This window comes from Toxotes jaculatrix, chromosome 16 (assembly GCF_017976425.1).
Source record: "Toxotes jaculatrix isolate fToxJac2 chromosome 16, fToxJac2.pri, whole genome shotgun sequence".
Taxonomy (NCBI): Eukaryota; Metazoa; Chordata; class Actinopteri; family Toxotidae; genus Toxotes; species Toxotes jaculatrix.
Window position 1 is genome coordinate 3,359,567 of NC_054409.1, and position 27,758 is coordinate 3,387,324.

The 27,758-nt window shown below is 41.2% G+C and overlaps 5 non-coding genes across 5 annotated transcripts; all 5 read right to left on the bottom strand.

The window, feature by feature from the left end:
* Positions 1-18,519: 18,519 nt before the first annotated feature.
* Positions 18,520-18,634, bottom strand: LOC121196224. Its single transcript, XR_005895697.1, has one exon. It is a non-coding gene; the product is annotated as a U5 spliceosomal RNA (small nuclear RNA).
* Positions 18,635-19,015: 381 nt separating this feature from the next.
* On the bottom strand, positions 19,016-19,206 carry LOC121196507. The gene has a single exon (XR_005895960.1). It is a non-coding gene; the product is annotated as a U2 spliceosomal RNA (small nuclear RNA).
* A 577-nt stretch (positions 19,207-19,783) lies between these two features.
* LOC121196449 lies at positions 19,784-19,947 on the bottom strand. The gene has a single exon (XR_005895911.1). It is a non-coding gene; the product is annotated as a U1 spliceosomal RNA (small nuclear RNA).
* Positions 19,948-20,413: 466 nt separating this feature from the next.
* On the bottom strand, positions 20,414-20,530 carry LOC121196218. The gene has a single exon (XR_005895691.1). It is a non-coding gene; the product is annotated as a U5 spliceosomal RNA (small nuclear RNA).
* Positions 20,531-20,954: 424 nt separating this feature from the next.
* On the bottom strand, positions 20,955-21,111 carry LOC121196454. Its single transcript, XR_005895913.1, has one exon. It is a non-coding gene; the product is annotated as a U1 spliceosomal RNA (small nuclear RNA).
* Positions 21,112-27,758: the final 6,647 nt, after the last annotated feature.

A 27,758-nucleotide genomic window follows, 5' to 3' on the forward strand; every position in this document is an offset into this window, starting at 1 on the left:
ATAATTTTATGCAACTCTCTGATACAACATAACATTATGAATCACAACCATATGACATCTGAGCATCAAACCATTTGAAATATCTTAATCTCTCCCTTTCTAGAATCAGTTCACTCTGTGTAGTGTCACTCACTTGGAAAGCATGGAAGTGATCATGGAAACAAGTTTCATGCTCAATCAAAACAAAAAACACTTTGTGCAAAATGATTGATGTTATTTTGCTGAACAGTGGTTCATGTTTTCATCAGTACCAGTGCACACAAAGAGTCCAACACGATACTCAGCTCCACAGCATTTCACCCACTGTGTGACACAGACGATGGCTTCACAATCAAGGTGAAGAGATGCTGTTATATCTTCAGAGAAATCCAGTGTTTCAACTGAACACATTTTAACTGGACCAGACTCAACTGTTTTTAAGGACAGGCATTCCCAGTGATAGCTGCTTGATAACCTGCTTGATAAATTCCTCTAAATTTTCAATAGCAGAAAGAACTACACCACTCCCCAAAAGCTTGGCTATAACTGAAGCACATGTCTTTGTTGTGAGTAGAACCTGAAGGAGCTGCTTCAGTATTTTGGAAATGAGATGAAGTATTTCATCAGTTACAGACTGAGAATTGTTTACTGTCTCTGTGTGGTTGTTGAAAGGGATCTGGTTAGACACACTTGTGTTATCAATGGAGCTGTGTATCTTAATGAGATGTCTCCTGAATCCACAATAACTAGAGAGACTTTTACCTGGATACATGGCATGAATTCATTTGAGGTTCCTGAACAAAAGCAAAACTGAACCAAAGGATGAATTGCAGAGGAAACATCTCAACATTTTGGCTAAATAAGCTACTTATGGTTTGTTTAACAGCTTTGCTCTGAGCTCTTTTACTCTGGGAGTTTCTTCAGTTGTATCAATATTGTACAGAGCTGTCTGCAAAAATGTGTACAGGCTGGAGAGAGCGTCATCATACTTCACACCGAAAACAAAATGTGACTTGAACAGCTCATCAAAAGCACCAAAGGATGTACATGACTGACATGACAGAAGCTTTTTGTCCAAGACAATATAAAAGGTGAAAACCTGGGTCTTTGAAGTTTCTGTGGCAAGAAGATATGGCTGATGGGTTCCTTCAGTGGTCAGGAGATGATCCTCAAGGCTTTGGGATGACTGAAACAAGAGAAATATGTTTACAAAAATGTGTTTATAAAACACAAGTTTTGACAAACCTTCTGAAATTGTACCAGATGATCCGTTGTCTCTCCGACGCTGATCTTTGTGGGACGCTTTCTTCCAGCTGGTTGTGGAGTGAGAAGATGAAGCAGCAGCAGAAGAGAAGCCATGTTGCTGTCCCACTCTGGGGACAGAGTGAAAAGTACTTTTACACTCATTATATATATTAAGTAGTGTGTTTATGATATTACTCTGTGCATTGTTCTAATGGTTTTACTATGATCTTAAACATATACACATATAACAACTATTAATGGCCCAGTCATTATAAATCTGTGCTGGAGAGCAAAGCAATGTTCAGCCCTCACACTGAATCTTAACTGCAGACTTAAGTGGCCTATTTAGACTCAGAGATGCTTTTGTAAAAGAAATCAATAAAAACACAACAAACTGACGACTGTTGGACGACTCACATAACTGCATTACTATTTTGATGATAACTGTACCTGCTTCATCAGCAATGTCAGATCCTTCATTCAGAGCAGCTTTCAGTTGTTGTTTTAAGAGAGACGTCTCTTTCAGGTTCCTGCCTCCTTGATAACTTTATCTTTAAAACTGCTGTTCCATTTTTCAAGGAACCTTGAAGCAACCTCTGCTCCAAACATCAGTGAGAAGTCTTGCAATATTTTTTACTTAAAAAATATATATTTAATACTAACCAGTCCCTTCACATCCAAGAAACGTGGAAACATGTAATACATCAGCTGACCGCTGTGGGTCATGAAGAATCTGCTGATGGTAGTAGAAGGTTTCTCTCATCTTCTGAAACACTAAGTCAGGATCAGCTGTGTGGTGAAGGAGAGATATGGCTTCCATGCATTCATCTCTGATTGGCTGATCATCATATGTTCTGGATGATGTGGGACGTCCTTTTAGCTCCACTCTACTCTGGGATGAAGGTTCTGGATTTGGTTCTGGATTTGTCTTCATGTGCCACTCAAGAAAGGGTTAGGGCCTTTGTTGCTTTGAATATCATAGAAGTGTTCCTGAAAGAAAAAAAGAACAAATATTGTATCTTGCTTATATGCAAACAAGGGAGTTAAAATCTACATATCATTTTTGGAGTATGGGTCTTTCAAAGATGGGAAAAGTGAAACAATCCCGAGGGCATGGAACTCTTTTGTTGCTTTACTAACAGCTCTCCTGCAGGTGGGAAAAAAAATCTCTTACCATTTTTTAAAATATTTCTTTTTATATACATGTTTTTTGAAAAAGGATATAGGATTAAGTTGAAGCCTCTTACCCTTCTTTTTCATGCATGTGAGCGACAATAATATTAACCAGTAACCGTGTGGTGGAATATTTCAAACTTCCAGTCTCTTCATACTCTTTAATCACAGTCATCTCTGCTGGTTTTGAAGTAAGAATTTGCTCCACATTCTAAAAAAGAAAACATTATAAACATATTTACAACTACACTGAGATCTATGTTGTAAGCAAATACATTCATCTAATACCTGTACATATTACTTGCATTTTTAGGAATTATGTTTAATAAATAATGATTAAAATCTAGTTGTATACAAGCTGCAAGGACACTGTCCATCAAAGGCTGGCATCCAGAATCACTTGTGTCTCTGCTTAAAGTGCTTGAGACTGACAGTGTATCTGTCAGACTTGGAGAGGAGGAGCCTTCACACCCTTGCTGCAGGACACTTAGATCTGAAGATCACACACACACAAGTATAAGGCAAATAAAATCTAAAGTCCAGCACATTAAAACTATATCACAGACCTGGCTGGATATTACCTGTCTCAAGACAAAACATTACCATTACCTATAACTCTGCTTACCACAAGTAGTGAGGGTCACATATTCTGTCAGGTCTGAACGATCAGCCAGGTTCATAGATGCTTCAGTAGATGGGAGGTCTGAAATGCAGACAACACATACAGCTTAATATGAACTGATTAAATACTGTACTTTGGAATTCTTATCATCCACTTCTCACAATCACATATTTTTGTCTGTGTCAAGATACAAATCTCTCAAAATATAAGTGCAGCAAAATATGAATGTTTAAATGTCCTACCATCATCACTGTAGATGAAAAAACACAGATCTTTGAAACATCCTCATCCACCTCTGCTCCCTGTTGATCTGTGACTTTCAGTGTTGTAGTCTCTGGGATAAGAAACTTCTGCTGGACTATACCATAACAACTCCACGTTACAACATGTTTACATCTTTATTAATTTAATACTAAACATCTGACTGACCTGCACTGAGAAAATCTGAGAAGCAAGCCTCTTCGAGTTTAATGTCCTTCTTCTTCCCTCCATGTTGTACTTTGATCAACATGTGGGCTTGACACAAAGGAAGAACATGTCATATGTCTGAGAATAACATGTTCAACTTAAAATTTATCTCAACTACACACTGTTAAAATACACGTTTCTCACCGCTGTTCAAAACAGCAAGGCTACAGTTTATAAGCTCAACTGTTAGCATGCTAGCCAAAACTGACTTTTCAGCTGCGTTTGCGGCGTTGAGCCGGAAATTATACTCTTAAAACACCGACATGCGGTTGCATTGTTGGATGGTTATTTCCAAAACAGTATTAATTACCTTCAAGATGCGCGTCGTCATTAATTTGTGAAGCTTATCAAACAGTTTGTCATTACCGTCATACAGACATATCACACGCCACAGACAGTGGCCGACATTAACGTTTGAGTGAAAGCTAACAGCTCCACAATGGCAGCTAAGGACAGTTAGCTAACTAATGCTGCGGGAGCTACTTGCTCTAAATAATGGAGTAAAAGCAATGGGGTTACGTTCAACATCAAGTTCGCAGTCATTAGCGGTACTATGTAAGTAGATAAAGTGAGAACAATGACAAAATATCACACATTTAAAGTACTTTTTGATAAAAATCATGCTCTTACCAGCCTTGTGACGACGTTCCTTGTGCTGCTCATGCCGCGATAAAATGCGTCGTGAACTCCAGGGACAGAGTTAAAACCAGATCCTGAACACCAGGGAATAAACTCCAAAATTCAGCTCGGCCTGGGTGTACACCTTAACACAAACTGTAGTCAGAGTTATAAAATAAACTCCAGAAATGTAACTCTTTCACACTTTTTTGCCTGACTCCAGATTTTAGTACTTTGTGAATTTGCTGTGTGTTAGTACATGTAGTTGTGTACAGGTCAGCTGCTGCTGTCCTTGGTGCTGAATTCACCAACCCAGCTGAATGGTCCTGAGTGCTTATTGTTGTAATTCATTTGGTATTTTTGAGAAGATTGAATATCATTAGTATGGGTTATGTTTTGGTTAGTGTTAGGCTTTCAGTTATGATGGTTAAGGTTAGGTTAAGGGGCAAGGGAATGCATTATGGCAACATGTATCATCACAACTATATTAAGACGAGAATGTGTGTGTGAGTGTGAGAGAGAGAGAGAGAGAGAGAGTGTGTTTGTCCTTTGATGCCTTTGATGTATCAACATTCTACAGTCTGATGTCAGAGGCTGCAGTAAGTGGACACACAGCCAGAGACAAGTTCAGAAGTCAAACAGGAGCAGAAACAGTTGGACTGGACAGGACTTGCTCATGATTTAGGAAGAAAGAAGCACTCAGATATTTCTGCACAATTATTGACAAGGAAGGGAGGAGCTACTGCTGTTACAAGGACAAGAGGAAACTACAGGAAAGGTTTCAGTACATGTTCCGTTTATTTATGCTGATTGTATCTGTGAGATTTGCATATTGTCAACTTAGGTTTCCATTTTTTTTTTTTTTGCTTCAAAACATTATGGTTTGTGTTAAGGGAAAGGTGCCTATTTTTTTTCAAGTTTGTCTTTTAAACTTCAAATGTTCAAAAACATTCACATGCTTTTATGTAAATTGAAATCATTTGTGGTTGTTGCTTTGGATCCTCCTAAATGATGGAGCATAAAATCCACAGTCCATGTCCTGTGTAAAAGGGACTTCCAAAGTTCAAAAGAAGCAAACATGAGGCTTCAGCAGTCTGACTTATATAGTTGAAACAGGCGTCCTCCAAGTCCTTTTTATCATTTATGTTGAAGATCAACCACCAGTGCTTTGCATGTGGAACAGTAGTTTGTCTGCAGCCACAGATCCAGACTCTGCAGCTCTGGAGGTGAAAGTAACTGCAGAGACGAGAAAGCACAACACCATGGGAGAGAGAAGAAGCCAAGTTAGTAACATAGATTAATGGGATATGAATGTGTACAGATGGAGAGGGAGAGGAGGAGAGAGGAAATCAGTGCATCATGTGAAGTCTTCCAGCAGTGTAGACCTATAGCAGCATAACTATTGGCTCATTCAGGAAAACCTTACTCAGCTCTGACTATAAGGTTCATCACAAGGGAAAGTTTGAAGCCTCCTCTTAAACATGGAGAGGGCGTCTGCCTCCAAGACCCAAACTAGTAGATGGTTCCACAGTAGAGGAGCCTGATATCTGAGGGCTCTGCCTCCCATTCTCTCTATTGGAGACTTTAGGAACCACAAGTAAACCTGCATTCTGGGAACACAATGTTCCAGGGTAGTAGGGGATGGCTGCACTGCTGCTGTGACCCAGCTTGGTAACACAGCCGGCCATTGGCAACTCTTAACATTCTCCTCTCCTTAGCTGTGTCTTCAGTAGCTAAACTTGTGTATCTATGCTGAAGATTAGAGTGAAAGCTCTGTTCTAAAACATCTCTCTGTTTTCAGCTCTCAGGACTTTTGCAGCTTCTACCTCAGTCTCTACAGTTTGGAGTTTAGTCTCACTCCTGTGCTCTTGTTTGTACTTTGGGATATCAGCCTTATGTCACTGTTTACTGATCAATTACAGCCATATCAGAGCTGTGTCATGTTACTGATAATGCAAACCAAACTTTTCCTGCTTAGCTGAGGAAAAGTTGTAGGAATCTGTGACCCTCTCTTGCTCCTGGCTCCGAGGCCCACTTCCTGGTCGCCCGCTTCTTTCCGCCTTGTCGTCGCTGGCGCAGACGCCGAACTGCCGATCCTCCACCGACGTGCGCGGCTCGTGGGTTCATTCCCAGTGCTGCAAATTAGCCGCAGGTTGCTGCTAGCCTCCACTGTTGCTGAGTGGACAAGCTCCGCTTCTCTCTCCCTCAGGTGATCACACGTAGCCTGATCGAGAATTATTTGCCAGCTGCTTTGTCCTGCACGGAGAACAAATACTGCTGCTTTGCCTTGTTCTACCTTACCGGGGTGTTTCTGCCGCGGTTCTGCCGGTCGCTCGGGCGCTCCGGTGTTGCTGCTGTCGGGCTGCGCAGGTGGACAACGCAATCACCCCCTACCTACGCGAGTATTGAATGGGCAGTTTCGTTCGCCTTGGGCCTGGACTTTTAAAAACTGAATGAATGCACGGTGGGGTTGCTCTTTATTTAATGCCTCCATTTCCTTTGTTGCATTTAGTTAGAATGGGTTTTGGGTTATTGTTTTGATTGTTGTTATTATTATTATTATTTTTATAGCTTTATTTCTATTAGGTTAGGTTATTTGGTTTATTAAATATTCTGTTTAACTAGGTCCTGTGCTGGTTTATTTTTCTTTCTTTTCTTGCTTATTTTTTGACGTTCTGTGATTCAGTTAGCCGTGATATTCAGTTGGATTTTGTCTTTTTTTTGTTTCTTGACTGTTTCTTTTGCTTGTGACAAGAATTTTATGTTTTGTTTAGTTACTGATATTCTTAGTGCTTTGATTAATTTGTAAGCATTGATTTATTGTTTTCTTTTGTTAGTATTTGTATATTGGTTATTTGTTTTCCTGTGTTTTCCACTAATTTTACTTCCTTGTCCCCTTTTCAGTGGCTGAGAGCCGAAGGTGGTGGTGGTCGTGGTGCCGGGTGGTGGTTTCCCCCTCTTTCCTGTGTAGCGTGTCTCCCCTGGTCCTGGGTTCCTTTGACTACGTGTGCGTGGGTGTGTGTGGCTGTCACGTGTGGCTGGGGTGATAATTTTTGTATATTATTTGGGATCCCTCACCCCTCTCCTCGAGCTGGCCCCCTGGTAAGCCTCAGCCCTGATAGGGTCTCCCCCCTTTGCCCTCACGTCCCCTGTGTGTGAATGGTGTTTTTTAATGTTTAAAGACATACTGAAGTTATTCTGAAATAAAGTATATTGATTATTGCTCTGGAACCACGTCTCTGCCCGTTGTAAAATGAACCTTGGTGCCTTGGAGTTGGTACAGTTGACTAAAACTATTTCCTTGGGCGAAATTCCCAAGGTGGCGTTGTCTGGCTTCGTAGGTTGCTCTTAGTTGGGTGTTGTAGTGATTGACACCATCCGCTATCTGCTACAACCCCTATTATCATCTATCTCATCTCCCTCGCTCGCCACACTCAGATCAACAACTTCATTTGCTGTGCAGTAAAGTGGAAAAACACTTTTTTCCACTGTTCCAGCACAGTTTGAGTGTTAGTGACCATTCATATCATGACTTGATGTGACTACAACCAACACAATGGAAAATCCTATTTGAATGGGTTTGTATTACACTTTTGTGTTTTACTTTTCCAGGTCCTTCAACTTCTTATTTTAATATGAGGACTTCAAAAATCACAATGTTTAATTCAAAGAACAGTGAAATATCACATTCAGTGTGCAGCTCACACTGTTGGTGGTTGGCGTCTTCAGACTCCCTGAAAGCTGACATACAGTATTAGTTTAAGAAGGTAGTATTTTTATTTTGGATGAAACACATCCAGGTGTATCACTGTCCCTGTATAATGTGCTGACTTCAAAAAATTAAATTCCTAAACCATCACTCAAGTTCATTGTGCAGAAGTGACTGTTACATGTCCAGGCTCCACAGTATACCATGGACCTTCTGCACCCCCACACCATGAGCTGATCTCTTAGGTCAGGACTTTCTAAATGTACCTCGGACATGTTTTAAGACTCAGGAAGATTGTGCTTTCCAGTTTGCAGCCTCTAAACTTTGGAATAATCTCCCAGTAAGTCTGAGGTGTGTGGACTCTGTGGACTCTTTCACAAAGCAGATACAAATCCATCTGTTCAGACAGGTTTTTAGGTAACATAGTATTTTCTGTTTACACTTGTGTTCTATATCTGCTCCTCTCTTGTATTTTATCTGCTGTTCTTATTGTTTTATTTGTTTATTTATTTGTTTGACTAGATTAGAGCCTTTGTGGAGGCAGAGTGATGAGTCTGTGCTTTAAATGACAGCTGGGATTTTGGCCAAAAACTTCTTACCTAAAACTACAAACCATTCATCCTGCTTCATCCTGTGCCCACAACAAACTTGATAATGAGCTCACAAAGAAACTAATCTCACTTAAGGTCTCAATCATTGTTCTCCTTCAAATCTTATACCAACAGCCTGTAAAAGAAACAGTGTTCTCCTGTTGGCTTTTTAATTAGGTATTGAATTTAATGTTTTATTAGTGATATGATTGTCAGTTGTTAATGTGAATCACAGTATGTTGCCTCTTAAATACAGTCACAGCAGTGTTTGTCCTTCAGAGCTGTGCAGAGGCTGAACTGGGCTGTGTCTCTTTTGTCACAGTGAGGTGTAAAGGTGCTCTCATGAGTGTTTGTCTGCTGACTGCTGGTAGAAATTACTGTAAAGTGTCTTTCTGTCTCCTGTCAGTCCATAATAAGTCCTCCTTCAAGGACTCCAGGACTGGTTTCAGAGTAGCAGTACTCTGAAACCAGTAGACATTATTTTATTTTATTTATTTTATTATTTTTATTATTTTAAGTGAGGAGTGATATTCACTATCTCTCCATTGCCACAGACAGTTTTAGTTGTTGTTTCTGCAACAGATCAGCTGCTGCACAGAGAATCATTTTGACTCATGTTTCTTTTAGATCTCGTTCAATTTCTCTTGTGCTGTTAGACCTTAAATCCACAGAGTCCTGCTGTATGTTGGTCTCTTCTCTGCATCACACTGAGATAACAGTTACACCTGTCACCTGAATCAAGTAGGAAGCTGATGGTGAAAGTTAAAGCTGACACTATATCATCATGTTCTGGGAGTAGAAGCTGTAAAATAACCAGGCTGGATGGAAGGAGGAAGCATTTTTTTTCCTCCAACATTATTTCATCATTATTTTCAGTTACTGGTATTTTCTCAGTCTGGGTCCAGAAACAAAACTTTCTTTGTTTATTACAATGACTTTAAGGTGATTCTTCATCTGTTTGTAAGTTTGTGTTTTAATTGTATTTCTTTTATTTCTCTCACTTCTGTTGTGGGGCTCCTGTCTCCTGATCTCCTTCATCCTGGATCTTCTTCTTCAGATCCTAAAACAATGACTTATTTTTATGCTGGTGTGAGAGTTTACATGCAAGTGTGTTTGTTAACTGTGAATCACATTGTGGTTAAGTTTGTGTTTGGGAGATTTCCTCCATGTGTTTATGGAAACAGATGAAGGTATCAGGTCATTCCATTATCTGATGATCTCTACCTGTTAAACCATCCAAAGCAGCTCTGCAGTGTTTCCATCTGTGTTCATGTTGCTGTTTGAGGGTTAAGACTTGGTTTCAGGGTTAGAATTGGGTTTTGGTTAGAGTTAGGGTAAGGGCTAGGGAATGCATTATGTCAGCAAGTGTCCTCACAAATAAATAAGTACAAGTATGTGTGTGTGTGTGTGTGTGTGTGTGTGAGAGAGAGAGAGAGAGAGAGAGAGAGTGTTTGTCCTTTGATGCCTTTGATGTATCAACATTCTACAGTCTGATGTCAGAGGCTGCAGTAAGTGGACACACAGCCAGAGACAAGTTCAGAAGTCAAACAGGAGCAGAAACAGTTGGACTGGACAGGACTTGCTCATGATTTAGGAAGAAAGAAGCACTCAGATATTTCTGCACAATTATTGACAAGGAAGGGAGGAGCTACTGCTGTTACAAGGACAAGAGGAAACCACAGGAAAGTCCAGATCAGCTCCAAGGTTTTCAGTAAGTCAGTACATGTTAGTAGTTCATGTCAGTGTCTAGTTTAGAAGTTAATGTTTTGAAATGTTTTGTCCAAATGATGTTTGTGAAACTGTGACGGCAAGTAATCATACCCATAAGCCCAGTGGTTTGATTGTGTGCTTATCATTCATGGACAATAGTGAGTGTTTTTTAATGCTGATCATGACTGTGAGCTATTCTCATGGTTGCTCAGCTTCTTAACTTTGTTTTGGTGTGATGCACTGTAGTTTGTGTTAAAGGAAAGGATTTCTAGGAAGTCTGTACTGTCTGCAACAAGATCCTTTCTAAAGAAATTCTAATGGAAATTGATGGAGTTGGATGTCACAGCACAAAGTGGAGAGTGCTGTGTGTTATTTTATGAAAATACGTCAATGTACTGTAGGTCAGGTCTGTGATGTATCATGATACTTGATGGAGGACTTCACTTTAAGTGCTGTGAACAGGAAACAGTTTGATGTGTTGGTAAAATCTTCTTATTTCCAATGTGTGAATCATTTTCATCATCTCTCAAGATTTGGCCCAAAAACAAAGAAGCACAGTTTAAGACTCAGGAGAAATAATCTCCCAGTCCAATGCAAACTAACCAGCACACACTGTTTCCACTTCTACAATCATCTACTTATTATTGTGCTTTAAAGTTTCAGCCTTCTTACATTTACCTATCACTGAGTCCACTTGTGTCTTATACTGAACACTAGGTTCAAATCTCCTTTTGGCTTTGAGCCTTGATGTTTAGTTCATTTCCAGTGCAATACAATTATGTCCTGTAGTAAATCTGCAGAATGAGTCATAGGACTTAAAGCTGGATCAGCTCTTGCATGAAGCGTTTCAGGCTGTGTTCATGTTCACCCTCTTTGGTTAAGGAACAGTAAAACAATCAGTGATTTCCTCACTGTGGAGTAAATTTAGGCTGCTGAGAATTCTTCCTGCCTTGAAAACCTTAGTCCTGAAACTGGAATCTAAAATATGTTGATGTGTTTGAGGTGGCATGTGATGCATTTGGATGAGTGTTCATTTGCAGTGTTTTGAGTGTAGGAGGAAAACTGTTGATGACTGTGAGGACAGAATAAGTTTGGAAGTTTAACTCTGTCACTTTAGACTCTCAGCTCTGATTCTTGTTTTCTGCTCCATGCAGCTCATCTACAGGACTGTATTAAGTCCTAGTTGTTGAAGGATCGTGATTATTAAGCAGTGAAACTATTTCATATGAGGAAATGGTGCATTCATTTTTTGAAATGTTTCCTTTCTTCTGTTTCCTTGTCTTTTGATGATGGTCACTAAGCTCCAAATCTTGTAGCTGTTCAGAATTCAGCCTCAGTCAGTGTGAGAGAGCTGATATGTTTAAAGGTTCATAGACTGAAAAGGTTCTGGGAAGCTGACTGACAAAATTGACAAAATCTGACAAAATCATCTTGTCACTGCAGCAGCTGTAGAATTTTATTATTATGACCACAATTACACCACAAGAGCCAGTTTGACTCTGTCATTTCCAGGCTCTGTGTTTCCAGTTCACCATTCACCTCACAATGATGTACTTCATTTCTTCATGATGACTCTTGAAAGTTTTTGAAGAGAGAGGAGAAAATTTCTTGTAATTTTTCCCTTTTTTTTCTCACAAAACTCATTTTAAAGATTTTCATGATTCGAAGAAAAAGACATTTTCTTGGTGGTCGGAGAAAATGACAAACTGTTCCATCATTTATCCAGAAGTTTCTATAGTAATGTGATCATTATTCTGTGACTGTGACAGGAGGAGTTCAGTGAATTGATGTGACTCGTCTGTGCTCTTTCACTGCTCATTTTAATGAAGTATATATTCCCTCTCTGTATTATGATATTGGATTGGAACTCAGCTTTACCACAACACTGTCATTGTACACCTGTATGTTTTGTTCACCGTGTTGATCCATCTGTCTTCCTGTATTCATTCTCTCACTCCCTCGCTCACTACAACCACATACACTAAATACACTAAACTGTAGTAAACTGTAGAAAAGAAAATCCATTATGTGTGAAACATAATGTGGCTGGATGATGTTCAGAGGAAACAGATTTTCTGAATGAATGAGGTAATGAAGTTTATTAACAGCAGTGGAGGTGGGAGACTGGGGTTTGTATCCAGAGTCCACTCTGTGGTTAGGTTTGGTATTTACAGCTATTTAACAATACACACAAGCTAACTTGCATACGGCCTAATACAAATGTCCCACACACACATTTCATCAGAGAGACCAGCTCTCAGAAATAAGTCCAGCAGTGGAGACAGTCCAACAGGCTCCACATGTTTCTGCACTACTCTACTACTGTGCTGAGAGGAGACTGTACTGAAGCTGTCAGCTGTACCATCAGCCTCTGAGGCTGCTCTGCTCTCTGTGTCACACACTGCTACTGTACATGAAGACTGCTGTCAGCTCGGCTCAGCTCCACTCATCACTAACTTCATTTAGAGCAAACAGAGCTCTGCTGTAACAGGAAGCAGCAGAAAGTCAGAGGCTTCGCCGTGAGGAGCGCAGACCTCTCTGTCATGTCAGGTGTTTTCAGGAAGGGACGTCACTTCACATACCTTCACAACTCGAGTCAGCATCAGACGGACACACGCACAATAAACATCCACGGTAGCTGGAATTTCCCTCTCAGCTCCGGTGTTTCCTAGTGGAAAACGCCAGGACATGAAATGAAAAGACTGAAACGATCCTTTGCCTTGAAATCCAAAGAGGAAAGCGACGGCGGGGAAAAGCAAAGCATGTGTAGTAAAGCATGGTGTCCTTTAATCAGCTGCAAAAGCTCCGCGCTCTTCCCGACGAAGCTCCGTGTCCAGCGGTTCATTTCCAGAAGAGAAAGCGCTGCAGATGAAGCCGAGCGGAGGAAGAAATCCCAGTGTGAACGCTGCTGATGAACACAAGAGCTGGAGACTCTGTCGCTGCTTCTTCTGCTGCTTTCACACGGACATTAGCGACCCCTACCGGAACTGTTATCCAGAGAGGAAGAGACTGTGTCTGTGTGTGAGTCCTCTGAGTCCTCTGTCCAACTCATTTCATTCAGCACCACAACCATGATTTGTCACATGGAGTGAAGTGAAGCCAGTGAAGAGGAGGGGAATGGGAGGAGGAAGCAACACAAAGTGTTTGCTGGTCTCTGATGGGATCTTAGCCAGCAGTTTGTCTCTGTGTTATTCTGTCTCTGCACCGTTTAACATTCATACTCAGGTGGACAGTCACAGTGGACACTGTCTAATGTCCAGAGGACAAGTTCTTTTATCACATATTAAAGCTGTGTGATGTTCACTGACACTGACCATGTGTAGTTTAAACACGTGTGCAAGTTTATTTTCCTTAAGACAGAAGATGAGCTGATTAATGCAGGAAACAACATGAGTCAGACTCAAGTATCTGCCTTTATAATTCTAAAATCACGAGCTGAGGACAAAAGGTGAAGACGACAGCTCATATGGAAAATTGCTGCATTAATAAAAAATATATTTTTGTGTGAATAATATTAGTTCATATTTTCCACTTTTGATATATGATGGTATTATAAAAATATATATGTCTTTTCAGTCTAAAATCCTTCTAGTGTATCTACAGGAGCTGATTAGTCCCATATATACAGTGGTGTTCCAGTATATGTCAGAGGTCAAAGTGAAGACAGTCTAGTTGGTCTCATTGGATAAAGCCAGTTATCTGTGTGCAAACAAGCGTGACAGCAGATTTATTCCACTTAGTTCTGTCAGAGCCATTGAAGCTGTTTCTTTACTTTTTATTCTTCCCTGGAGCTGCAGTGAGAACATCTACAGAAAAAACATTATTATTATTATTTACTGTCCAACACAGTAAAGTGTAAATGATGGACATTTACTCAACACAACTTTTTATTTCCACTGTCACAGGATAGAAAGAACAAAGAACTTCACTAAGAGCCTTGTTTCATAATTCATTTCCAGCCCACAGTGTTTCTGTCCTCCAGCAAACCTTTGGACGTCAGTGTGTCAAGCTGATGTTGGTGAATCTGAGGCTGTGTTGACTGAGAGAAGAAGCTGTGAGGTCTTTTAGACCCTGAGGACTCACTCTGGACTGATTTGATAGATGCTCCACAAATAAAAGTGCTTCTCCACTCAACTAACTACTACTCCTCATAGGGACTGTCTGCAGGAACTGAAACTGCTTTTGGTCAAAGAGATATTCATGTGTTCACTGTTCACTCAGGACCATTCAGCTGGGTTGGTGAATTCAGCACCAAGGACAGCAGCAGCTGTTACAGTGTGCAGCAGCTTCAGAGTCCTTCTCACCTCACTATGGCAGCAGAGAAGCAGCTAAAGGAGACGCAGCAGCCACAGATTTGTTCCATGCTGCTTACACACTAATTATTCTCACACTTGTATGAACTAATTACTTCCCTTTTTTCCTTGTAATTAATGTGACTGACTCTCAGAGACTAACAGAACATTTACCTCCAAGCAGCAGTTACTCCATCAGTATAGAGTCTCATTATTCAGTCGTGTAACAGGACGGATTCAGACACACTCAGCAGCAGAGGACAGTGGAATCATCTTCCCTGATCCATCCTGTCTGTCTCATCCACATCCTGTAAGACTTTCTGCTTGTCAATAATCCAACCATCATAAATGATTGTCCCTCATTGCTTTTACTGTAAAAACAGCCTGTGTGACACCATGAGCCTCAGTGAGATCTGGACATAATGTCAAGTTGTTGCTGTTTAATGTGATAACAAGTTGTTCTGATGGTGAAAGTGGATTAAATAATATAACAGCAATAAGAGACAGAGGACCACCTGACAGCATTAATGGACATGGACAGATATGTGCTCACACACTGCCGAGCTGCACACACTGTTAAACACTGTCACAGCTCATTAGCATCACGTTCTACCTGCAATTCAAGATCAACGAGTTGGTTCAGGATGGTGCAAAACACGACAAACAATCAGACACCAGGCATGAACTGCATCATGTTAAAATCAGAGCAGCAACAATTACAAAAAGACAGAAAGTCAAACATGTGAGAGTACGATTGAATGTGGAGGAAGAGACAGAGATGATGGTTCTACTTCAGTCCAGCTGCTGAAAACTGTTTCCACTGCAGTTCTACTCCAAGGTGGAAAAATGCAGAATATTACCTGACACTTCTAACAGACAGGAGCTGAAAACTTCACACAGAAAATACAAGTGTCTCTGAATATTAAAGAGAGGAACGAGAGGAAGAGAAAGTGGGTGGACAAAGAGAAAAGAAGGATCTGAGAGAGCAATGGAGGAGAGAAACTTTAAAGTCCAACAGTGATTCATCATAGTTTGTGAAAACTACCTGATACTTGTCCTGAGTGTTCAGTCAGTGAAAGAAACCATGAAAACAAAGCTGATTCTTCATTTTACATTTATCATGAATGACTAAGGGACTTTTTTTTGGATCACTTGATTATTCATCTGAGAAAAGCAGTAAGTTCTTTGAGTTACTGAGTCACTGCAGTGTGTTCAAAACAACTATACTTATAGAAATGAAGGCACTGATCACACAGTCTAAAACAAGCTTCAGAAAAAAATGAATACATTTCATATGCTGAAGGAAATGTTAGGTTTGTGTCATGTCCAACAGTCGACAATCAACCAAATACCCAACAAATCTAAGTCATTTAGCTTTGTAGCTCTGCACACATCCTTCTTCAAACACTGTGGTTTATGACACAGCCAGTTAAGTCTGGACTTCAAACCAGTTCAAACACAGTCATGCAGCATGTAAATCATTTTCTCAAACAGCTGCACCAGCACTGAGGAATAAACATCAATGATAATTCATCATGATTTATGCAAAGAAAAAAAGAGAAGTTTAATGTTTCTGTTGTTTTACTGTTTGAAAGGGGAGAAACAATGTTTGTATATTTGAAGACTAAAATCAGCTGTGAAGAACATTTTCCTTTTTCTTCTTTTCAGAGGTTGTTGAAAAACAGATAAAATGAATCAGTGGCTGTATCAGAATGTGGAGAGAATCTTCATCCACTACAAACTTGTGACTTGTGAAATTTCCCAAAGCAAAACTCTGTTCATGTGACTCAAACCAGTAAATGTCTGGTTTCAGCTAATTTAACCTTTGGGCTGATGAATGAACGACTACCTGCTGCATAATCAGACTCATCACTACATTATTCACTGCACAAGCAGCTGCACACTGGTTCACACCTGAGAGAATAACGTCTGTCACTGTTCAGTTAGAAGAGCAAAGAAGAAGCAGGTGGTAGAAGAAAAACTGATGAGAGGAGGAAACGGACGAGGGTGAGAAAAAGATGAATAATTACTGAACCTGCAACATCAACAGACGCCTGTCAGTGCCAAAGAAATGACTCTTATCAAGAAAGGCAGCGATTAAAGCAACTAGCCTCATCTTCATGTTCCAGATGCTCACACAGTTTTTGAAAAGTAAAGTAAACCAGATGAAAATAAATCATTCATGATTTGACTCAAGATAAAGAAAAAACATCTCTTTACCTGGATGCATGAAATAAAAGTAATAAATCAGTGAAGGTTCAGAATGGTTTCAGTAAAATATCACAGATCTTATTTAAAGCTCTGTTACTCTGTCACAGCAGACAGCAGGACAATGACAGTGAGAAGACTGAAGGAGACATGGAGCTTTGTCCTGGTTTGAAGGACAGAAGATGGAGGACAGTCTGTGTGTGGCTGCTCTGTCTGGGGAGTCTGGTGGAGAAGAGACTGAGGTCCAAACTCTGGCAGGACACAAGAGAGCAGCTCCAGCCCTCTGACAGAAGACTGGCTGGGAGGGAGGACAGCTGTCCAGCTGTGGATCAGCTACTGGACACTGACGGGACACACACCATCCCTCTGGCTGTCCCATAGAACAAACCCTGACTTCACATCAGGCGAGGATGTGTCCTTCATTTAAACTGAGGACTACAGGAAAAGTATAAGCTTCATTTCTTCAGAAGCTGTTTACAGTTATTGGAATTTTAAAATAAATAAAATCTCAGTTTGATCACAAACAAAACAGATTCTATAAATTCCCTTGACAGAAGTAAAAACCAATCTCATTTCTATTATCAGCTGATTAAATGTTCATTTTCTCAGCTCACCATCTGCTGGGCTACAGAGCTGATCAGCTCAGCAGGCGTGTTGTGATCTAATAGGATCAGACAGGTGGAGACATGAAGGATGAAAACAGCTCTGCTCCAATGAAGGAAGCAGAACTAGAAACAGGCAGAGACACCTGCTGTACTGATTTCATCAACACTAACAGAGAAACACAGAGATGGAGTGAAGTTTCATTCATGCATCTTAGTTTAATCTTTAAAGTTTATTCTGGACCATGGAAAATAAAAGCCCCAGAAAAAGCTGGTACTCCTGACATCGGGAATGATTTTTAAAATGATTCATGAGCTGATTTAAAAATCTCAAATGTTTTGATGTGCATTTAAAAATATAAAGTATGAGGGAAAACTGTTGAAAACTCACCACTAAAAGCTTCTCCTTCCTCCATCTGTTTCTCTCCCTCCTTTCATCTGTCACTATGTAGACTCACTCCTTCCTGTACTGTCTCTCTGCATCTCCTGCATTTCACCTTCAGCTTTACTTTTCATGTCAGTATCATCCACATACAGAGACGATAGAAGCAAATGGGTCATTTAGCAAAGACGAACACATCAAAGATAAAACACAAACTTTCTACATGCTCCTAAAGTCAGAAACACACTCAAACACCAAATTTCTCTTGTTGTTTCTCAGGCAAACACATGCACACCCTCCTACAGACTGTCCACACTGCTGCTCTCTGTGTCTGTGAGATCACTCGTCACCACTTCCTCCAAATATAACAGTGATAATATTTGTGTCTGTGAAAGGACACATATACACACACTGTTACACATTCTCCACCTGCTTTGTGGTTGTGTGAGGAGTGTGTGAAGTGTGGAGGCGAACGTCACAATCACTGACTTCTCCTCTCTGCTGGGTTCCACTCAGCTGCCTGTCACTGACTCTTCAGAGCAAAGTGTTGGAGGTTACAAATCTATTTACTGAAGCTGGAGCTTTTAACAGGCCACATTCACATTCACATTCAAATTCGCAGGGGTCAGCACAGCAACACAGCTGTAAGTATGAGCTGCAGTTGTATATGTCAGCTTTTGCAGTCTGTCCACAAAGCCACTAGTCAAGCTGTCTCTTGGGAAGGAAAGCAAAGGCCCATGTGGTACACTTTTCTTGTCTCAAAGACGCCAGCATCCCCACCAAAGCCTAAAAATAAAGTATACCAGCGAAATGACAACATCTAGCACACATTTCTTCCGCAAAGAAACAGCAAAGTCGGACAGGGGAGCTCACACTTCTGGCGCTCTATAAAGATGTTTGACTTTTCACCAACTCAAAAGGCTCAGCCATAAGGCCAAGCCAGCCAAAAATAATTTCAACTCATTGGTGTTCCTCTCCACGGAAGTCTTTAGTAAAAGGCGAAAGACTTGTGCGTTACGAAGAGGAACAAGAGTCAGAACAGGGCTGTCTCAGAGAGCAGCTGAGGACCCTAGTCGTCCCAGCTACCACGCCGCGGTGCGCCTCCCTTGGCTTGCCGCATGCTAAATCTCAGCCTCCCCTCCATTACCCCCCCTGGAAAAATCCAGGCCTGACTTTTACATGGAGACTACAAAGTCTGGGAAATGATCAGGCATCTTCATGGAGTCCGCAACCAATCATCGTAGCTGAAGTGCACTGTGTTGTTGAGCGGGGTTCCCTGGGTGATATCAGTAAATCAAATGACTGGTTGTGCACAATTCACTTGATAAAAACTTAGCCGCATTTTCCTTCAGCCACTGTAAAAGTTTGACATGTAACTAAACATGTGTGTCAGAGCTTGATTTTCTACAAAGCAAGAGAAAGGTGCACCGTTCCTGGCGGCACTGCAATGCCAGGTCGATGCGTGGAGTGAGCGGAGCAAGCTCCCTTTTCAGCTCCCTCTCTTAAAAATGGGTTTAATACGTTATCCCCATATAGGGGACATATCAGATATTAAACTGATAAGAACAGATACTACACTTGATCTTAGCCAAAAGGCCGAGAAGCGATGAGGCCCAAGCGTTTGACGTCCAAATCAAGCTCTTGGTACAACCGTCACTTGTCGCGGTGTCCCGTTTGTAAGCCAGCTTATCAGTTGCCGCCACTTAGCAACTCCGCCCATCTGTCTGCTGTGTACTTTTCCCTGGCGCTATACAAAGATGTTTGACTTTTCACCAACTCAAAAGGCTCAGCCATACGGCAAAGCCGGCCAAAAATAGCTTCAACTCATTGGTGTTCCCCACCAAAGCCTAAAAATAAAGCATACTAGAACAACATCTAGCACACATTTCTTCCACAAACAAGCAGCAAAGTCGGACAGGAGAGCTCACACTTCATTTTGTCATGGAAAGGCCACGCCCACTTCCCCAATTCCAATGGGAACACGGGTAATTGTCATGACTAAACACGCCACTCTGTAGCGTACGCCAGAGAGCTTCTGTAGAGCAACACTGCCGCTCTGTGGACAGACTGCAAAAGCTGACATATAACTCCAAATCAACAAAGCCACTTCACAAAATGGAGAGCCTTCAACAGGTTAGCACATGGGCATTCCTGACACATTGTGTTTTCTTCTACACGCACACATCAGGGGAGAGCGCAAACGCAATCCCGCCCCTACCCGAAATTATGCAGTCGAGATTCCCACATTTGGGAATTTGCAGGGGTCAGCACAGCCGGAGCGCAATGGCTGAGCCTCACCCTGGGTAAACCACCTTGTTGATCATGGTATCTTCCCTGCCAGGTAAGTATGAGCTGAGAGTAGAAGAGAGCGGGTGGTGGTCACCGGGCACAGCACTCTGGCTGACGGTGCCTACAATGCATAATCCCACATTTCAGTGCCTTGAGTATCAGCTCCCCTTTTTTCGGTTACATTTATGGCTGAAAAGACACAAACACTGCTGCAAATAGGCTGCGGCGTGCGGCAAACGCGCTTTGTTGGATCCACCCATCATGCACTGCTCTGCCAAAAACAAAGGAACACTGTGTGAAATGCCACTAGTCAAGCTGTCTCTTGGGAAAGAAAACAAAGGCCCACGTGGTACACTTTTCTTGTCTCAAAGACGCCAGCATCCCCACCAAAGCCTAAAAATAAAGTATACCAGCGAAATGACAACATCTAGCACACATTTCTTCCGCAAAGAAAGAGCAAAGTCGGACAGGGGTGCTCACACTTGCGGCGCTCTACAAAGATGTTTGACTTTTCACCAACTCAAAATGCTCAGCCATAAGGCCAAGCCAGCCAAAAGTAACTTCAACTCATTGGTGTTCCTCTCCACGGAAGTCTTTAGTAAAAGGCGAAAGACTTGTGCGTTATGAAGAGAAACAAGAGTCAGAACAGGCCTGTCTCAGAGAGCAGCTGAGGACCCTAGTCGTCCCAGCTACCACCGCCGCGGTACGCCTCCCTTGGCTTGCCGCATGCTAAATCCCAGCCTCCCCTCCATTACCCCCCCCTGGAAAAATCCAGGCCTGACTTTTACATGGAGACTACAAAGTCTGGGAAACCATCAGGCGTCTTCAGGGAGTCCGCGACCAATCATCGTAGCTGAAGTGCACTGTGTTGTTGAGCGGGGTTCCCTGGGTGATATCAGTCAATCAAATGATCAGAGAGCTTCTGCAGAGCAACACTGCCGCTTTGTGGACAGACTGCAAAAGTTGACATATAACTCCAACAAAGCCACCTCACAAGAGGGAGAGTCTTCAACAGGTTAGCACATGGGCATTCCTGACACATTGTGTTTTCTTCTACACGCACGCATCAGGAGAGAGCGCGAACGCAGTCCTCCACTACCAGAAATTATGCAGTCGAGATTCCCACATTTGGGGAATTGGCAGGGGTCAGCACAGCTGGAGTGCAATGGCTGAGCCTCACTCTCAGAGAGCTTCTGCAGAGCAACACTGCCGCTTTGTGGACAGACTGCAAAAGTTGACATATAACTCTAAATCAACAAAGCCACCTCACAAGATGGAGATGAACCACACTAGTTTAGGGATGATATTTTTTTTTATTCTGAATCAAAAATGGAGATAAAAGGCTTATAGCACCTAGTATTCCCAGGTGGTGTCCCATCCAAGTTCTAACCAGGCGAGATCGGGCGTGTCCAGGGTGGTATGGCTGTAAGCAACACCAACCCATATAAAAAGTCCCTTTATACATGCTAAAACGCCACTAACAAATGTTTAATAGGGACAATAATCATCTGAATTTCTCTGCAAATCCAAGCACCAGAAGCAAACAAAAACGACCTTATCCACCTGACGAGAATTCTCTGACTATCCATCATCTGATGAAGGCTGTTACTGCGTCTGATCACTTATAGGTCCATTCCTGTCCAACATTGAGTAAGATGTAAGATGGAAATATTTAAAACAGCTACTTTTTGTGTGTGTGCCCAAACACTTTTGGGCTGAACATCGTGTTCTTGTGTGCTTAAATATCACATCAAGTTAACAAACAAATCATCTGAACAAAACATTTCACTAAATGAACTAAACACTGACATGAACTACTAACATGTACTGACTTTCTGCTGCTTCCTGTTACAGCAGAGCTCTGTTTGCTCTAAATGAAGTTAGTGATGAGTGGAGCTGAGCCGAGCTGACAGCAGTCTTCATGTACAGTAGCAGTGTGTGACACAGAGAGCAGAGCAGCCTCAGAGGCTGATGGTACAGCTGACAGATGGATCAACACGGTGAACAAAACATACAGGTGTACAATGACAGTGTTGTGGTAAAGCTGAGTTACAATCCAATATCATAATACAGAGAGGGAATATATACTTCATTAAAATGAGCAGTGAAAGAGCACAGACGAGTCACATCAATTCACTGAACTCCTCCTGTCACAGTCACAGAATAATGATCACATTACTATAGAAACTTCTGGATAAACGATGGAACAGTTCGTCATTTTCTCCGACCACCAAGAAAATGTGTTTTTCTTCGAATCATGAAAATCTAGTTGTTTTGTGAGAAAAAAAAGGCAAAAACAACAGAAGAAATTTTCTCCTCTCTCTTCAAAAACTTTCAAGAGTCATCATGAAGAAATAAAGTACATCATTTTGTGGTGAATGGTGAACTGGAAACACAGAGCCTGTAAATGACAGAGTCAAACTGGCTCTTGTGGTGTAATTGTGCTCATAATAATAAAATTCTACAGCTGCTGCAGTGAGAACTTTTCCTTCATCCTTCTTTTCCCATCAAGATGTCAACACACACACACACACACACATACACCATCATGGAGAATATAGGACTAACCTGATGCTGCTCTGACATAACAAACTATAACTACTTGCAGAACAAAGTGTGTGTGTGCATCTTAAAATAAGGGTTAGTCGACACATTAAGGTCTCATCTATCTGCACAAACAAATCTCTCTTGTGTTCTATTCACCCAGTCGGCTAATAATATTCACAGTTTCATAGAAAACAAACAGAAACATAATGTATCACACAAGCTGCTCCACATAGACCTAGCATAGCATTTGGAGCAGGCACACAAATTCCTCAAAGGCCAAATGTATTTGCTGATTGTATCATTCTTCACAATGGCTGTGGGCTCTGTTACATCTAAACAAGATTGTGTGTGTGCGTGTGTGTGTGTGTGTGTCTCACTTGTACAAATGAATGTACTATTTCCTTATATGAAATAGTTTCACTGCTTAATAATTAAGATCCTTCAACAACTAGGACTTAATACAGTCCTGTAGATGAGCTGCATGGAGCAGAAAACAAGAATCAGAGCTGAGAGTCTAAAGTGGCAGAGTTAAACTTCCAAACTTATTCTGTCCTCACACTCATCAACAGTTTTCCTCCTACACTCAAAACACCGCAAATGAACATTCATCCAAATGCATCACATGCCACCTCAAACACATCAACATATTTTAGATTCCAGTTTCAGGACTAAGGTTTTCAAGGCAGGAAGAATTCTCAGCAGCCTAAATTTACTCCACAGGGAGGAAATCACTGATTGTTTTACTGTCCCTTAACCAAAGAGGGTAAACATGAACACAGCCTGAAACGCTTCATGCAAGAGCTGATCTAGCTTTAAGTCCTACGACTCATTCTGGAGATTTACTACAGGACATAATTGTATTGCACTGGAAATGAACTAAAAATCAAGGCTCAAAGCCAAAAGGAGATTTGAACCTAGTGTTCAGTATAAGACACAAGTGGACTCAGTGATAGGTAAATGTAAGAAGGCTGAAACTTTAAAGCACAATAATAAGTAGATGATTGTAGAAGTGGAAACAGTGTGTGCTGGTTAGTTTGCATTGGACTGGGAGATTATTTCTCCTGAGTCTTAAACTCTGCTTCTTTGCAATTCACACATTGGAAATAAGAAGATTTTACCAACACATCAAACTGTTTCCTGTTCACAGAATTTAAAACAGTTTGTCTGTGAGAAGCAATGAATATTGTGTTTTCTATATGGAGCTAAATGTATAAACATCTCACCCACTGCTGATTGTCTATGGAAATGAAGTGAGATGTGTTTGTGCTGTGTATAAATTTCACACCCTGTTGAAGCTGGTGGAGAAGAGCTGCATCTCTCTGTGTCTTATCTGGATTCTACTCTTGACTTTTTCACTGAGGTGATGCTTCTCCTCTCTCCATCTTTAATTCAAACTCAGGCAATGAGCTCACAGCCTCAGCTTCACATGGACAAAAGTTTGTCTTTAGGTTATTGTTTAGTGATGCAGTGAGGTTTGGACTCTGTATTTAATATGGATTATATGTGACTTATTATGAAAACCAAACTGTTCCCAAGATCAGTGTCTTCTTAACAGGCCTGAGTCTGACAGCTGAACAATGAGGCTGAAATCCAAACAGCTGCTTTGAAGTCCTCCATCAAGTATCATCATACATCACAGACCTGACCTACAGTACATTGATGGAACTTCCTAAAATAACACACAGCTCTCTCCACTTTGTGCTGTGACGTCCAGAACTGGAATATTTACAGTAGAGTCTCAGATACTATTACACTCTGATCTTAATGACTCCTGGAGCTCCAGGTTCTCCTGTTGTTGGTCTGTGTCTGTGACTCCACCAACAGTGGACTGACACTGGACCTCTAGCTGATTGAGTGAAACTCTATGGGAGAAAACCCACAAAAAAAAAAGAAAAAGAAAAAAAGGAGAAAAAGAAAACTCCATAAAGCAAGGACCAAATCTCAATCCTCTAACCTTACTCCTGTGAGGCTTCTACATCTTGCCCAATATGAAGAAGGTCAGTGGTCGCCATTTTAATAGCGATGATGATGTCATTACTGCTATGGACTTTCAGGAGGTCCAAGACACTGTCTTCTACAAAGAAATTATCTTTATGCTCCACAACCACTGGACTAAGTGGGCAGATGTAGGAGGTGACTCTTTTGAAAGTAAATGTCCTAGGTTTTCTAAAACTGACTTCTTCTACCTTAGACCAAAGATTGACCAATGACCCTATGTATGTACAGAAAAGTTTCCAAATAAGTTACGATAATTGGTAATAACTTCCAATTGTAAATGTATATATCACCATGAACACAAAACTTTCATTTTGGTTTCAAAGGGGAACATATTGTTTGGGATGTAGTGAACTTGACTGGGACCACAAGAGACAAGGAGGCGTGGCTTCCAAAACCACAGTGCAAGCTTTCCAAACAAATATGCCAGCTTCCTTATACTAAACTGGGAAGGTGAGTGGCCTGGAAATGTGACATCTAAAATCAATATAGTTCTCGTTCTAACAAACAGTATTTTCCATTGTGGAGGTGTACTCACATTAAATGAAAATGATGAGTAAACAGTGAAATAAGGCTGATATCTAAAAGTACACTCCTCCTCTGGAACAGAGGAGTGAAAGTAAACCCCAGATCACAGAGGTTCAGGTAGAAGCTGCAAAAGTCTTGAGAGCTGAAAACAGAGAGAATTAAGAATAGAGCTTTCTCTCTAGTCTACAGCATAGACACAGGGACTGCAGACACAGCTAAAGGGAGGAGAATGTCATAGGTTAGCAATGGTCAGCTCTGCTACCAAGCAGGACCAACACAGTGCAATTTGGCACAGCTTTGGCACAACTGCTAACTCCTGTGAGAAATGCATGCCATCACAGCTTATGTGCTAATGGAAAAAGCCCATAATATGCTACTTTTCAGGGCACCTCTGTAACAACCTTAAGCTTCTGAACATCTACCACAACATCCAAATGATAGGCCACAAAATCCACAGTCCTATTTCTGTGCAAATAGTAATTCCAAAATTCATCAGCATTGTTAAACAAAATCAAGTGGGAATCTTCAAATGTTTGTCTTTTAGTGCAGAATTTCCTCTCTGTGTTTCCATCTCTCCACCACAGCTTTGCAAGGCAACGTTAGGTGTAGAAACACAAAGAGGGGAATTTTGGACTAAAAATACCTGGAAGATAGAAACTTGATCTACTCAGACTGTTGAAGCCTCATGTTTGCTTCTTTTCAACTCTGGAAGTCAACTTTTCCACAGGACAGAGACTGTGGATTTTATGCTCCATCATTTCCATTAGAATTTCTTTAGAAAGGATCTTGTTGCAGACAGTACAGACTTCCTAGAAATCCTTTCCTTTAACACAAACTACAGTGCATCACACCAAAACAAAGTTAAGAAGTTGAGCAACCATGAGAATATCTCACAGTCATGATCAGCATTAAAAAAAACCTCAATATTGTCCATGAATAATAAGCACACAATCAAACCGCTGGGCTTATGGGTATGATTACTTGTCGTGCCAATTTCACAAACATATCATTCGGACAAAACATTTCAAAACATTAACTTCTAAACTAAACACTGACATGAACTACTAACATGTACTGACTTACTGAAAACCTTGGAGGTGATCTGAACTTTCCTGTAGTTTCCTCTTGTCCTTGTAACAGCAGTAGCTCCTCCCTTCCTTGTCAATAATTGTGCAGAAATATCTGAGTGCTTCTTTCTTCCTAAATCATGAGCAAGTCCTGTCCAGTCCAACTGTTTCTGCTCCTGTTTGACTTGTGAACTTGTCTCTGGCTGGTTTGGAGAAAACCCAAACCAGCTCCATACGCAGTGTTGGGGAGTAACGGAGTACATGTAACAGCGTTACGTATTCAGAATACAAATCATGAGTAACTGTATTCCATTACAGTTACAGTTTAAATAGATAGTATTCAGAATACAGTTACATTGTTGAAATCAATGGATTACGTGACGATACTTCTCTGTTTCACGAGTTTATATTTGTTCTCTAAATGAACGAAGGCAACCCGATGCGTTTCCCAGAAGCCCCAGCTCCACAAAAACGTAAACAAACGAGCTATTTGCCTGATCAGTCGGTCAGAATGGAGCTTGAGCCACAGCCGGCAAAACAGAGCCGGGACAGGAATGTGTTGGCCAAGACAGAAACGGCGTTACATGTACTTCGTTACTCCCCAACACTGTGCATACGACTGAAGTGGACTTCTTTTTGGGGACCAACTCCAAGCTTTCACTTTCGTAGTCGTCCATGGCTACCCGCTACACCTTGACTAAAACAGCGAGGCTAGTAAAAAAAATAAATCAGCACTGCTCATACTTCGCCATGATTGGTTGGTCATGTTCACGTGAAGCGGGCTGTTAGTTGCCCAAGAAAAAAAAAACTTCTCATGCTTCTGTGCGCAAGCATAGAGCTGCAATTAATAGAATGTGCCCTATAGACGATAATACGATCTCTCTCCTCTGGCAGATCGTCAACATCAAGATCGTCTTCATGATTTAATATCGTCATATCGCACACCCCTATTACAACATATAAGCATAAATACACATTTGTAGCTTGTGGTAACAGAAGCTTTGTGGCTGTACTTTGCTTGGTTTTATTACTGGGCTAACCCACTCTGCCTTCTATCCTGATGTCTTACGTATTTAGAGTTGTCCAGGTCCAAATATTAAGCTGCAAAATTCAATCATGTTCAGTTGTTTGACAACAGAAACATAAAAATGTGTAAGTGGTAACAGTTGGTCTAATGATTGTAGTGATATTTCAGTATTTCAGCAGCTTTAGCAGCAGAAGAAGCAGCAGGATTAGTTCTAATGGCTTCATAACAGAGGTAAAGAGCTTCAGGAGAGTCTAGTGGAAATATTCACTTCTGTTTTTTCATCCATCACTGTGCTCACTTTTTCTCTGAAGTTTCCACAGTCGAACCTGTTCAGCTCGTTGGAGTCTTATCTTCACCTAAACAGGGAGATTCAACTATTCTGAGCATCTAAACGTTGTAGACGGTCGGTCAGATTATCTATCACACACTCAGAGGAAAGATCCAGTGAAGCTGTTCAATTCTCTCTTGTCTCTCTTCTCAGATACACCATCACACACCAGCCTGATTCAGCATCACATGGCTGTGGGGGATGCTCAGTATATTAACCATGTTCCTACTGACTGCTGGTAGGAAAGAGTCAACAGATGGAAGAGTAGAGAGACGACATGTTAGAACATGGGATAGCTGAACCAGTGCTCTGCTGCATCTGTCCATATCTGATGGTAGATAAGGCTGATGGTCAGATAGATAGATAGATAGACATCAGC